General features: G+C 41.1%; 1 protein-coding gene across 4 annotated transcripts in view; it reads left to right on the top strand.

The window, feature by feature from the left end:
* Positions 1-14,737, top strand: part of SPI1 (Spi-1 proto-oncogene) — a 67,473-nt gene that overhangs the window by 35,746 nt on the left and 16,990 nt on the right. The gene's annotated exons all lie outside the window — the stretch shown is intronic.

Below are 14,737 nucleotides of genomic sequence, written 5' to 3'. Positions count from 1 at the left end.
TACTTCTATCTAAAATGAAAAGTGAATAAATAATATACACGGAGAAGGAATCTTGGGATGTTGAAGTAAGAGAGACAGTTAATGCTTTATCCCCAAGTTGAAACTTTTAGCCTATTACTGGTGTTATCACAATTGATACATACTGGTCAGCTGTGTTATGACTCCACGTGAGAAGATCTTTGGCGGCTCTCCTTTATCTCATTAGAATCCAAAGTGGCCCCGGCTTAAAAATTAATGAAGACCATTGTTCTAAACAATATCACAGTGGTTCTTAAACCTATCCTGGGGAACCCCAAGCCAGTCGGGTTTTCAATATATCCTTAATGAATATACACGAGGCAGATTTGCATATACTAGAAGTTACAGCATGCAAATTTGCCTCATGCATATTCATTAGGGATATCTTGGAAAACCCGACCGGCTGGGGGTCCCCAGAACGGGTTTAAGAACCACCGTTCTACTTTTTCAACATCTGTTTTTGAAGTTTGGGACCCGGCAATTCACGTCTGTGCAGTGCATTTGCTTTTTAGTGCTTTTAATTCATATAAGAACGTACTTAGGATCTGATTCAAACCATCTATATTTCTGTCCGTCTGAAACTTTTCAACTTCTGTGAAAATTCATGGATTAGGTTCAAACTTGGGAGGAAGTTAAAACATGGATCAGGAAACATAAACCATATGACAAAAATCACCAGATCAATCTTAACCAGAACCAACCAGCCACATCCAAACTAATGCGCAGCAAAAACCAATTGGAATTAACTTGGTATCCAGCATTTTGGACTCCTTTTACGATGGCGCCTTAGGGCCTTAACCCGCGGAATAGCGAGCGCTAAAATGCCCCCCACGCTAGCCGCTACCGCCTCCTCTTGAGCAGGCGGTAGTTTTTCGGCTAGCGCACGCGAATCCAGTGCGTGCGTTAAAAACGCTAGCACACCTTTGTAAAGGGAGCCCTTAAGTAATGCACAATGATAATAAGAAATAGCTAAGAAAAAGAAAAAAAAAATGTCAATTGAATCATATTGGGCAGACTGGATGGACCATTCGGGTCTTTATCTGCCGTCATCTACTATGTTTTGTTATTATAATAATAATAATAATTTATTTTCTTGTATTCCGTTCAACCAGTAGTTCTGGGTGGTTCCCAACAGGAGAATACTGAGACATTTCAGTATACTATCTAGGTACAATCTAAAATTATATAATACAAGTAATACAGTTGTTTAAAACATTCAAGTACAATTTAAAAATGATTAAAAAATTAAAACATACTGTGATAATAAGAATAGAAACATAAGACCTCATTTAAATATATCAAAATTAATTCAAAGTTAGAAAATCATGTTGCCCTATCCTATGATACTATTTTATTTGGAACGTCTATGAGATTCAAGAGTCAAATTTCGGCAAATAACAATAAACTTTTGTTGATACTGACGGGGGTTGCCATTCAACATATTACTGGAAATTGGAAGGATTATACTAAACTTAATTATACCTTTTGGTGGAATTCAGTTTGTCATATTTATAAAATGGAGAGAGTGCTTGCTATACAGCAAGGAAATTATAATAGTTTCAAAAAGATTTGGGGGCCATTGATTGCATATTCTAATGATTAGACACTTTGGACACCTTGTTATTACATAGGACTATATTTAATGTGGGGATGGGGAGGGATGTTATGTGATTTAATGGGTTTATTCCTGATGAATGGGATGGGTGGGGGAGGGGGTCTTTTTTATATGCATTTGACAATAATTGTTAGAATGTCAAGTGATTTGTACGAATTATCTGATTGAATAATGTACACTTGTTGCAAGAGTTAAAACTGAATAAAGAATTTAAAAAAAAAAAATATTATTCTTTGTCAAATAAATAGGTCTTTAATGATTTCCTGAATGTAAAGTAAGAATTAGATTGAACAATCATCGGACTCAACCAGGAGTTCATCTTCCCAAGTGGGATATAGGGTATTCAGCAGACGTTTGACTTCCCCTCTCCCCCACCGAGTCATGTAAATTTCAGTCCTGGAGCCCAGGATTTCTTTCTCTCTGTTTCCTTATCTCATCTGTAACATATTAATCCAAAGAGTCCCTTGATTCCTGTACAAAGAGTTATATTATGCAGCATAGCATAAGTTTGTTTTATGGGTTCCCCAAAGTTGAACAGAGAGGAAGTTCTGTGAAAGGACTGGGTTTCCCTGTGTGTTGGGAAGGAAGTTTGCTTTGGCTTCTTAGTTCCCCCCCCGCACGTGGTTCAAGGTGAACCGTGCAAAAGCAGAACCTGTGGGCTGCAGGTTATGGAATAAAAGAGAAGTCAAGGCCCGACTTCACTTTTCCAGAGAGATTAGCCACTCCTACAAACAATTCAGAGGCAGCTCCGTTACTAATTAACAAAAGCAAACTGCAGCCCTATAGGCGAAGCCTGAGGAGGTGGGAAAAGAAGATAAATATGGAATAGATGGCTAGACGGATCAACAATCTCCTCCTGCCCCCTTCCACCTCTCTTTTCCCAACCTACCTACCTCCAACCCCCCCCCTCTGACCTACACTCCCCCCTCTCTCTTCTAACTTCAACTACTTCCTTGCTCCTAATATTGTTCAATTGTTTTCGAACCACTTGTAATTTTTTTTGTTAATCTAATGTAAACCGCCTAGAACTCCTTGGGTATGGCGGTATACCAAAATAAAGTTATTATTATTATTTATCAAAATCTTTATATACCGCATATGCAACCAAAAAGGATCAAAGCGGTTTACAATATAACTTAATTCAAATGATGAAAAGAACTCCATTTAAATAGAAAAGGCACACAGTAAAGCAGTGCAATATTTCAATAGTAAAAAATACAATAAGAAACTATGACAGTGCTCCTTTTACAAAGGTGCGCTAGTGTTTTTAGCGCACGCACCGGATTACCCGAAAAACTACCGGCTGCTCAAGAGGAGGCGGTAGTGGCGAGCGTGCGCTGTGCCACGCATTAAGGCCCTAATGCATCTTTGTAAAAGGACCCCATAGTCATCCATCAAGTACAAATTTTTTTAAACAAATAGGTCTTAACCAATTGTCTAAAGGTGCAATAAGATCCAGATGGTTGAATCAGGTCGTCCAACCTGACTTGAACTTTACCTGCTCGATAAGCCAAAGATCAATCAAGATATTTTTTTATGACGGCAACTTTTGGGATTAGGAAAAGTCAATAAACATAAGAAATGGCTCCGCTGGATCAGACCCTAGGTCCATCCAGTCCGGCGACCCGCCCTCGCGGAGGCCAAGCCAGGTGTTCCCCGCTGAGAAACCTTGTTGACTCGTATCCCTCAATGTGATTTGCGAGAAGGTGTGCGTCCAACTTGCCCTTGAATCCCGGAATGGTGGTCTCCATCACGACCTCCTCCGGGAGAGCGTTCCAGGCGTCCACCACTCGTTGTGCGAAACAGAATTTCCTGATATTTGTCCTGGGCCTGGTGCCCCTCAGTTTCAGTCCAGTCGAACGGAACCATTCAAAAGGAGAGAGAAGATATAGCGGAGCTAAGCCAAAGAACATCTTATAGCAAATACAAGCAGATTTGAAAAGTATTTTTGTTTCCATTGGCAACCAGTGCAGCTGACATGTTCCTGTTTTTTTTTTTTTTTTTAATCCGAAAATTAAACGGGCCGCTGTATTTTGGATTAGCCCCAATCTTCCCAAATTTAAAAATTACATGCAATATCTGTAAATCATAGCTATGACTTAAGCATAATACCTCTGCTAGGATGTTGATCAATTCTATTCATTTAAGTGTTTTGTATTAATTTACTATTTATAGCCCATCGATCCAAAGTACTGAACAGATAACACTCAAATAGTTGAAATAATCAGGCAAATCGTTATAAAACGTCTTTCTGTCTGTCTCCTCTTCAACATTTGCAATGACTACACCCCAAGGAGTTCTTCCCTCATACTGGTGTCCTTTCATTACCTTTATATACCACAAGGCCGTAAAGTTCTATGCGGTTTACAGTAGTTAAAAAACAAACAAACAATAAAAATTGAATAAAACTAAAAAGTTAGAAGCCAATAACTAAAAACCCTAAAAAGATCTGAATATTGCATAATAAAATTTTTACGAATCAGCTACCTAAATTCTTCAAAAACAGATATGTTTTTAGATGTCTCCTAAATTCCCCATAAGTATCAATAAGCAGAAGCAAACGTTCCAGATCTTTGCCCCATAACGCTGCCTGATATGAAAAAAGACGTTGACGATGTTTTTTTAAGTTTACATCCTCTAACAGGCGGAAAAACAAAATTCAGATGTGAGCTTCTCTTAGGTCTGTTGGTTGCAAAAGCCACACGAGATAACCTTTAAAACGAAAGCAAATAGCCAGCCAAATTCATTAATAATTTGCTTATCCCCTATACTCAAACTAGGTCTCTACGATCGAGCGCGTATAATCTCCTTTCAGGACGACTTAGTTTTAAGTAACATTTCCATTTTCATTTCCCCAACCTTTTGTTCTTCTCTTTAAGTGTTTTCTTTTCTTTCTATCAAATGTAGTTCCAATCCGTTCTTCCCTTCTGTCCCTGTAGTGGTGAACGGCACCCCCTCCGAAATGACGGAGGTAATCAGTGGAGTGCCCCAGGGCTCGGTCTTGGGCCCGATCCTATTCAACATCTTTATAAGAGACTTGGCAGAAGGGCCAATGACGCCAAACTAAGTAATGTAGTGGGCAAATGCACAACGGACGACGATTCAATGCCCGACAACATGATGCACAACCTACTCCTACTGGAGCGCTGGTCTAGGACCTGGCAACTCAGCTTCAGTGCCAAAAAATGCAAAGTTATGCACCTGGGCAGCCAAAATCCATGCAAGACTTATACCCTTAATGGCGAGATCCTAACAAGAACGGTAGCAGAACGAGACTTAGGGGTGATCGTCAGTGAGGACATGAAGGCTGCCAATCAAGTGGACCAAAATTCATCCAAGGCAAGACAAATCATAGGTTGCATACGCAGGGGTTTCGTCAGCCGTAAGCCGGAAGTCATTATGTCATTGTATAGATCCATGGTGAGGCCCCCACCTGGAATACTGTGTGCAATTCTGGAGGCCGCATTATCGCAAGGATGTGCTGAGACTGGAGTCGGTTCAGAGAATGGCCACCCGGATGGTCTCGGGACCCAAGGATCTCCCGTACGAAGAATGGCTAGACAAATTACAGCTATACTCGCTCGAGGAGCGCAGCGAGAGGGGAGACATGATCGAGACGTTCAAGTATTTCACGGGCCGCATCGAGGCGGCGGAAGAAATCTTCTTTTTCAACGGTCCCACGGCAACAAGAGGGCATCCGTGGAAAATCAGGGGCGGGAAACTGCGAGGTGATTGAGGCCAGCAGCGTGCCTGATTTTAAGGCCAAATGGGATTGACAGGTGGGATCTATTCACAGGGCAAAGGTAGGGGAGGGTCATTAGGGTGGGCCGACTAGATGGGCCGTGGCCCTTATCTGCCATCTGTTTCTATGTCTGTGTCCTTAAATCATTTTTTCCCTTGGTTTGTTTTAGACCAAATTATATTTTAATTGGTATATTGCTAAGGCATTTTTGTACACCACCTAGAAGGTTCGAGTGGGCGGTATAATAAATTTGAAATAAACTTGAAACTTGTATGTATTTAGGAGCTAAACCAAATAAAACCTTAAAACAAAAACAACCAAACTTAAACTTCACACGCGCCTCCATTGGCAGCCAGTGCAGCACTCGATAGAAAGGTGTTACATGATCGTATTTCTTCAACCTGAAAATTAACCTGACCACCGCATTTTGCACCATTCCATGGGCGCGTTAGCATTTAGCGTGCGCTAAATCTGTTAGCACGCCTTAATAAAAGGGCCCCACTAAGCAAAACAACATGGACGGAATACCACAGCATAACAGCGCTGAAAACTCAGCAGACTGGGGGCGGAAGCACTAAAGTCAACGATCGTCTAGCGAGCGGCGCTAAACCAGTTTTGATTGGTTTCGCGGTGATCGCATCTGCCGACCCGATGCAGAAAACGGCTCATCGCGCAGTTTTCTGCGCGATCGCTCATTCTCAGATCCGACCATGCAACTAAGCTCATTAATAATAACATGAATTAACCTAAATATCATTAACAAAGTGATACATAACTTAAGTTCAACACAGTCATCTTAAGTATTTTCACGGTGCACGCAGTGGAGACAACCGTTAAACAGATGCCAAGACCGCTATGATGATATATTGACAGTAAATTTGACCATGTGACTCCTTTGCTTTTAAGCTTTCACTGGCTTCCGGTTTATCTCAGGATTCAATTTCAATGTGCATGCATTACTTTTAAAATCCTATATGGTATTTTCTTTCCTCTTGTTCCTCTGGTATGGAATGTTTATAGATTCTCCTATGCAAGAGGCATCCAACAAGCCAAACTCTCCCTTCCTTCAAGAAAAGGAATTAAAGGAGTTAAGAACTTCAGCCAATCTTTGGCTTTCAAATTCTCTCAGTTATGGAATGAGCCTTCTCTAACCTTGAGGGGTCCTAGTCCTTTTCAATTTTTCCGCAAATCTTTAAAAACTTTCCTATTTGCTAAACATTCCGGAAATTAGTCCCATTGAAATTTGTGATTGTCTACCTTTTTAGCATTTTTTTAATGTTAACCGAGTCGAGCTTCCTCTGGTTGAAAACCTGGTATTTAAAGCTAAGGTTTAGTTTAGTTTAATACTAAAAAAACATCTCATTGGTTCATTTACACACATCACGTGCTCCCTTGCTGTGCATTGTTTTTCATCCTGCGCAGATCACATGCTCACTTCTACGCAAATTATCCTCCCCAATTTACAAATTATTTCATTTATATTACTTCTTGCTGTCAAAAATTACGCTTATGTGCAGCATAGAGATGATTGCTGAAGGGGATGGATATAACGTTCATAGACAAACAGCCACAATGAGAATCTGTGAAATTAAGCTAAATATTATAGTCACAGTGACATCGCCGCGGTATCAGTGATAACCTATCTCAAACGTGTCCATTTTACTTCTCTATATAAGCCATGTGGGATCACTGTATTCCACTGAAATATAAATCTTTGTTCACAACGCAACAGTTTAAGGCCAATATTGCCACCATGGGGAGTTTGCGTTTGGTTTTAAACCACAAAACGCATTTCCACAAGAGAATGGCTCACTGAGAGCCAGTGCTCCACTAGAGGTGCTTCTCATTTTTGTAACGGAATATTACTGAGGTGTTCTCCAATTCTGATCTTTACACTTCGTAATATCACACGAGCATACCTGTGGGTATTATATGCTCGTTTCTATGCTCTATGTACAACTGCTGTTGGATATCCTCGCTCATAGAATCTATGACTCACAGAAACATAGAAACATAGAAAATGACGGCAGAAAAGAGCCACGGCCCATCTAGTCTGCCCACATTAATGACCCACCCCCTAACTTCCTCTAAGAAGAGATCCCACATGCCAATCCCATCTTTTCTTAAAATCTGGCACGCTGCTGGCCTCAATTACCTGTAGTGGAAGATTATTCCAGCGATCAACCACCCTTTCGGTGAAGAAATATTTTCTGGTGTTGCCATGAAATATCCACCCCTGATTTTCAACGGATGCCCTCTTGTTAACTTGGGTCCTTTAAGAAAAAAGAGATCTTCTTCCACCTCGATACAGCCCGTGACATATTTGAACGTCTCGATCATATCTCCCTTCTCTCTGCGTTCCTCGAGTGAGTATAGCTGCAACTTATCCAGCCGTTCCTCATACGGGAGATCCTTGAGACCTAAGACCATCCTGGTGGCCATGATCCCAGCCTGGACTTTTAACTCTTCCCTGGTGGAACACAACTTCCTTAACTGTAGAAAATGACCCATAGAGATATTAAATTTCATTGCATATGGATGACAACTCTGAAAATGTAATAGGTTATCTCTATCCGTGTCTTTTCTAAAAATTGTGGTTTGAAATTCCCCTACCTCATTCTTAATTTGAATATCAAAAAATTGTATGCTTTTAATATCCCACTGTGCTGTGAACTGTGATCACACCCATTAATTCCATATCAAAAAATCCTTTAAATCCAACCTTTTGGCTTCCCTGGGCTGCATTGGCCGAAAAAAATGTTTCTGGGGCCGCACAAACGTGCAAACGCTACAGCAAGACAGAGGAGGGAGCCGGCAAGACGGTAAACACCCGGGGGGCAGCAGAGGAAAACACTGCATCGTCCTCGACCGGGGCCGCACAAAATACTTCACGGGGCCTGCTTGCGGCCCTTGGGCCCCAGGTTGGACACCCCTGCTTTAAATCCTCCTCTGATCCCCCACCAGAGACTTATACAATGGCATTATCACCTCCCTTTTCCTACTGTCCATTCCTCTCCTTATGCACCCAAGCATGATTTTGTGTTAGCATTTATTATTGACATTTTTAAAGCATATCCAGAGAAGGGTGTGGCACAGTGGTTGGAGCTACAGCCTTAGCATCCTGAGGTTGTGGGTTCAAATCCCACACTGCTCCTTGTGACCCTGGGCAAGTCACTTAATCCTAATACCTCTCTATGCACACTTTATAACTTAAACTATAGACCAGTGTTCAATGTTCTACACACTCGCCCAATCCCAACTTAGGTTTAGTTACAAGATTATTTCTCTCTAGATCCTACATATCTATTATTGATCAAGTCACTTACGGTAATCCCCCATTACCCTAGGTATATTAGATAGAGTGTGAGCCCACCAGTATAATGCTTGTGTACCTGAATGTACACCACTTAGGTTATAAGTGATACATAAAAAAATAGTTGGTTTGGTTATATTATTCTCACTGGAGTATACAAAAAAAAAGAAATTTTTGTGTAGTCTCCCAATATATTTATTTCTAGAAAATCATGATGTTTGTCTTTTCCACCTGTTGGACCCATGCACTAATTCTCTTGACAGTTTAGATTATGGAATAAAATGATCAGATCGTTTGTTCGAGTCATTTTAGTTTCAGGCATGGAGCACAGGGTATCTCTCTCTCTTGGTCTCTCTCTCTCTCTCTCTGGTTATTTATCGCTATCTTCAGCATCTTTCTACAGTATAGTATCTGCCTGTGGACAGATGCTACATTTAGATAAAACAAATATCTGAGAAACCGACCTGAAACAGTTTATTATATACTATACTGAAATATTGTAAGAGAAAGTTTCTATGCCCCTGATAGTTAAACGCCACGGTTGGTTTTGCTTCAAAATGCCAATTGTTGTATTTAAGATTACAGGCAGTCCCCGAGTTACAGACGCCTGACTTAGGTATGACTCGTACTTAAGAACGCAGTCGAGGCTTCGTTTGATTTCACTGAGCGGTATTTCCAGTGGCATAGACTCCTACACGGGAGACTGGGAGGGTAGATTAAATTTAGTGGAGCAACGGTGGATTTATCGTTTGAACACTGTTACCCCTTATGGGTTAAATAACGAACTCGAATGAGCATTCCTGCTATAGGAGGTCTGTTTTGGGGGGGGGGGGGTGTCCCACTAGGTTCATTCATAAGATAATGAAGGATTAATTGTTAAGGGGGGCACGCTCTGACGTCAGACCTTGGCGTCTCGAATACGTATGGGACGTTGACGATAGGGACGCGGAGCATTTAAATTCGGTGATTAATAACTTTCCCGCCATTCCTCCTTAGACGCAATGGTCGGGTCGAATGGTGTAAGTGGATAGGTAAGCAGGGGGTGAACGAAGTGGTTTTAAACTACATAAGGATCATTGAATGTTTAAAATATGCGCCAAAATGTTAACGATAGGCTACGGAGACTTAGGCTTCTTTTTTATCCTTTGAATTATACGGGCAAAACATGTTGGTGACTCTGCCCCCGATGATAAGCGTCTTTTGCACAGCTAAGTACTTTTAGCACATATTTATTTAAGATTAACATTAAGGTAAATTATAACTATTCCAAGTATTTAAAGCAGCTATTATGTTTAAATTTGTTTTATTATTTCCAATAAACAACAAACATGAAATACAAGTCATAACATAGTGCAAAACCTTGATAAATGATCCCCCCTCCCATTCCCCCCCCCCCAGGGAACAGCCACTGTTAAACTCGTAAAGCAGCTATTATAGGGAGGAGTGTGTGGCGCGGTGGTTGAAGCTACAGCCTCAGCACCCTGGGGTTGTGGGTTCAAACCCCGCACTGCTCCTTGTGACCCTGGGCAAGTCACTTAATCCTCCAGAGCCCCAGGTACGTTAGATAGATTGTGAACCCTCCGGGACAGAGAGGGAAAATGCTTGAGTACCTGATTGTAAACCGCTTACATAATCTTGAAAGGCGGTATATAAAATCCTAATAAAAAACTTAAAACTTAAGCTGGATCCGATGACGAGTGGGAGCATAAAGCCCAGCACTATGAGAGTAGTTTGAGTGCCTGGTGGCCCGCTGAGGACCAGTAAGACAAGCTGTAATGTTGGATGAATGAAGTACGGCAAGAACATAAGAAACGCCTTCACCGGATCAGACCGAGGTCCATCTAGTCCGGCGACCCGCACACGCGGCGGCCCATTTAGGTACTCCTTTTTGGATCGAGACGTTCAAGTATCTTACGGGCCGCATCGAGGCGGAGGAAGATATCTTCTTTTTCAAGGGTCCCACGACGACAAGAGGGCATCCGTTGAAAATCAGGGGCGGGAAACTACGAGGTGACACCAGGAAATTCTTTTTCACTGAAAGAGTGGTTGATCACTGGAATAGTCTTCCACTACAGGTGATTGAGGCCAGCAGCGTGCCTGATTTTAAGGCCAAATGGGATCGGCACATGGGATCTCTTCACAGGGCAAAGGTAGGGGAGGGACATTAAGGTGGGCAGACTAGATGGGCCGTGGGCCCTTATCTGCCGTCTATTTCTATGTTTCTATGACTTTACCGTATCCCTCAATATGATCTGCAAGAAGGTGTGCATCCAACTTGCGCTTGAATCCCAGTACCGTAGTCTCCGCCACAACCTCCTCCGGGAGTGCATTCCAAGCACCCACCACTCGCTGAGTGAAACAGAACTTCCCGACATTTGCCCTGAACCTACTGCCACTCAGTTTCAGGCTATGACCTCTTGTCCGTGTCACATCTGAAAATGTTAGCAATGCTGCTTCTTGGTCTATCTTATCAAATCCTTTTAATATTTTAAAAGTCTCTATCAAATCCCCTCTCAGTCTTCTCTTGCATTTGATTATATGTCATCTAGAGGTTGTTCATTGGTGACCCATGTTCAAGTGAGCTAATGCAGGAGCTACAATAGCCAGAGAGAGAGAAAATATAACAAGGCATTCTTTCTACAGATGTCTTCACTACTGTTGATTGATTCAGAAAAAAAAAAAAAGAGTCTGTTAAATATCAGTAGTAATTTACAATACTACTCAGAAATGGGGTCTTTTTTTTAGTGAAAATTTAATAAACTTATATTTAAAAAATAATTAAGAACATAAGATTTGCCGCTGCTGGGTCAGACCAGTGGTCCATCGTGGCCAGCAGTCCGCTCACGCGGCAGGCAGCCTTTAGGCCAAAGACCAGTTCGCTATTTGAGTCTAGCCTTACTTATACACCCAATTAGAGAATGACACGGTGACAAAATTCATCACCGTCCCCGTCCCCGCAGATAACCGCGGGAAACCATCTTCATGTCATTCTTTAAGGAGAGAGGGAAGAATCAGAGTATGAATGGCCACAACCACTGACCCTCAAGCTTTGCTTTGAAGAATGCTGGTGTAGAAGGACCGAGGTTGAAACAGACACTACAGAATGACAGTCTCTGGTATCCAGAGCAGATATTGTGATGTCATAGTGCCAATCACATCAGTGATGTCACAATGGTTTCATTATCCTTGGCTCACATAAGAATCAGAGTATGAATGGCCACAACCACTGACCCGCAAGCTTTGCTTTGAAGAATGCTGGTGTAGAAGGACCGAGGTTGAGTAGCAACATTCCAGAGCTGAGATTGTGATGTCATAATGCCTCATTCCACCAGTGCCTAAGAGCCAATCACATCAGTGATGTCACAATGGCTTCATTATCCTTGGCTCACATAAGAATCAGAGTATGAATGGCCACAACCACTGACCCGCAAGCTTTGCTCTGAAGAATGCTGGTGTAGAAGGACTGAGGTTGAAACAGACACTACAGAATGACAGTCTCTGGTATCCAGAGCAGATATTGTGATGTCATAATGCCTCATTCCACCAGTGCCTAACAGCCAATCAAATCAGTGATGTCACAATGGCTTCATTATCCTTGGCTCACATAAGAATCAGAGTATGAATGGCCACAACCACTGACCCAGAAGTTTTGCTCTGAAGAATGCTGGTGTAGAAGGACCGAGGTTGAAATAGACACTAGAAAATGACATAGCATTATTTCCCGCTGTTATCCGCGGGGACGGGAACGGTGATGAATTTTGTCACCGTGTCATTCTCTACACCCACTCCTGTATCTCAAATGCAAGTGGTTTATCACAGCCTTGAATTCCTGTTCAAAAGATATAGGGCTCCTTTTACTAAGCCGCGTTGGGGCTATAACGCACGGAATGGCGCGCGCTAGACCTTAACGCCAGCATTGAGCTGGCGTTAGTTCTAGAAGCGTAGCGTGCCTGCCTGCGCTAAAAACGCTAGCGCACCTCAGTAAAAGGAGCCCATAGTCTTAAAGGCTTTGGGATCCTCTGATGATTGCTTGATCATCCTCTTCAGTTGATCAGTTCTATTAACCATCTTCACAAGAATCAAGAACATGGAAAGTCTCTCTCAACACCGGTCTGTGTTTCGCTAAACAGCGTCTTCCGGAGTAGAGAACCACACAGGAGATTCTCAGGAACAAACTTAAGCTTCCTATATCATCAGATTAACTTTGATTCTATGCGTTAACGTGCCCTCCTGCGAGTTACAAGACCAACATATGGAAGAGAGACCATTTGAAAATTTTGCTACCTTAATTGGGGTCATTATATTAATAATATTTCGTGACTCCTTGCATTGATGCAACTTGTATGTATCTTGCCTTGTTAACATTTGTTGTACTTTTATATGCTAAAATCAATAAAAAATTTTGAACTTAAAAAAAAAAACTTTGATTAGTCGAATCTAGTTCAATTCTCTTTAAATATATTTGGAATAAATTTAATTTAACCAAATGTCATTGGAGTAAATTTAAATTGTCAAAATCACATACCCTTTTCTTATACACTGTAAGCCAGTGTTTTTCAACCTTTTAACAGGAGGACTCGACTCGGTTAACAAAATATTAATAAAATTATGCTGGAAATTAGAACAGAATCTTTTAGGTTAAAATTTTATTTTTTATGATTATTTGAAAAAGAAGGATCATTAGTAAATTTCTGGAATAAATGTGTCTTCAATGCTTTATGAAAAGTGGGTAGATGAGAGAGAACTCTAATTCTAGAAGGAAGGTCGTTCCAAACTTTTACAAATAAAAAAGAAAACGATCGACAAAAATTGGCCATAGTTTTTATTCTTTTAACAGTGGGAAAGCCAACTTTATATTTCTGAGAACTTCTGGAATTAGAGATTTCTTGTGAATTAAATGTAACGGAGACCAAAGAAGAAAAAATACTATACAGGATTTTGAAAATTATAAAGTTGCACACTTAAAATTGGATCCCGCAGTAGAACAGGAAGCCAGTGAAGGGATCTCAGTAAAAGGTGTGATATGATCTTATTTACGTTTACCATAGGAGTATATAAATTTAGCTGCCGTATTTGGGATAAGTTGTAGCCACCTCAAATTACATTTACTTAAACAAGCATAAAGCGAGTTGCCATAGTCCAGCTGAGATAAAATAATGGCCGGAACCAGAACTGCAAAATGTTGCTGAAAAAAATGATGACATCTTTAACCTGAAAAAACATTTTTTTTTTTTTTGTAACATGATTAATTTGAGCAGATAATAAGAGTGAAGAATCCAGAATTCTAGATGAAAAATCCATTTTCAGTGAGTCGCCAGAGGCTAACAAAATTGAGCTGGGCAACTGCTCAATTTTTGGCCCAAACCATAATAATTTTGTCTTGGCAGTGTTTCATTTCATGCACACTGAAAATGCCCAATCTTGGATTCTTGAGATGCAGGAATTAATGTCTGATTCCAAACTTTTCTTCAGTTTTGACTTCAGTATCGAACTCCTGAGGCAGGCCCCTTGGGGCCGAAACACGATCGTGTCGAGTCATTGCAATAAAGCAAATTGAACATCTATCAGTCACACTTGTAAAGGTAGTATCTCCTGTTTTCGGAGACTTTACTTGAATATATAGCCCCCAAAATATGGAAGGACGCATAAACAAAACGTCCTGAGAACCCATGGCAAAGCCCTTTGATGGCGAAACGGGATATTCTGCGTAAGTGATGATTTCTTACTGTATAAATAATTAAAGTGAAATACCCTAAGAATAGTTTTCACAGTAAGATTTCGGTTTAGCATCAGGAGGAGGTGGAAACAAGGGTTGATGAGTGAGACTTTTAACCATTCAGTCTTGGTGTTTTTGATCAAGCAGGTTTCTGAGACCTTTTGCCTTCCCTCCTCCTATCATACATTCTATTGTGGGATTTCATGTACCTGTGGATTATTTCCAGTTAATCCTATTTACCATCTTCCCTGCCTTGGTAGGAAGTAAGTTACCCAAAATCCATTGGGAGAAAACATATAGGCAGTGCCTATGGATGGCAAAAGCCTACACCTC

Source organism: Geotrypetes seraphini, chromosome 19 (genome assembly GCF_902459505.1).
Source record: "Geotrypetes seraphini chromosome 19, aGeoSer1.1, whole genome shotgun sequence".
Taxonomy (NCBI): Eukaryota; Metazoa; Chordata; class Amphibia; order Gymnophiona; family Dermophiidae; genus Geotrypetes; species Geotrypetes seraphini.
The sequence above is the reverse complement of the archived record's forward strand: the minus strand, read 5'-3'. Positions and strand labels throughout refer to the sequence as shown.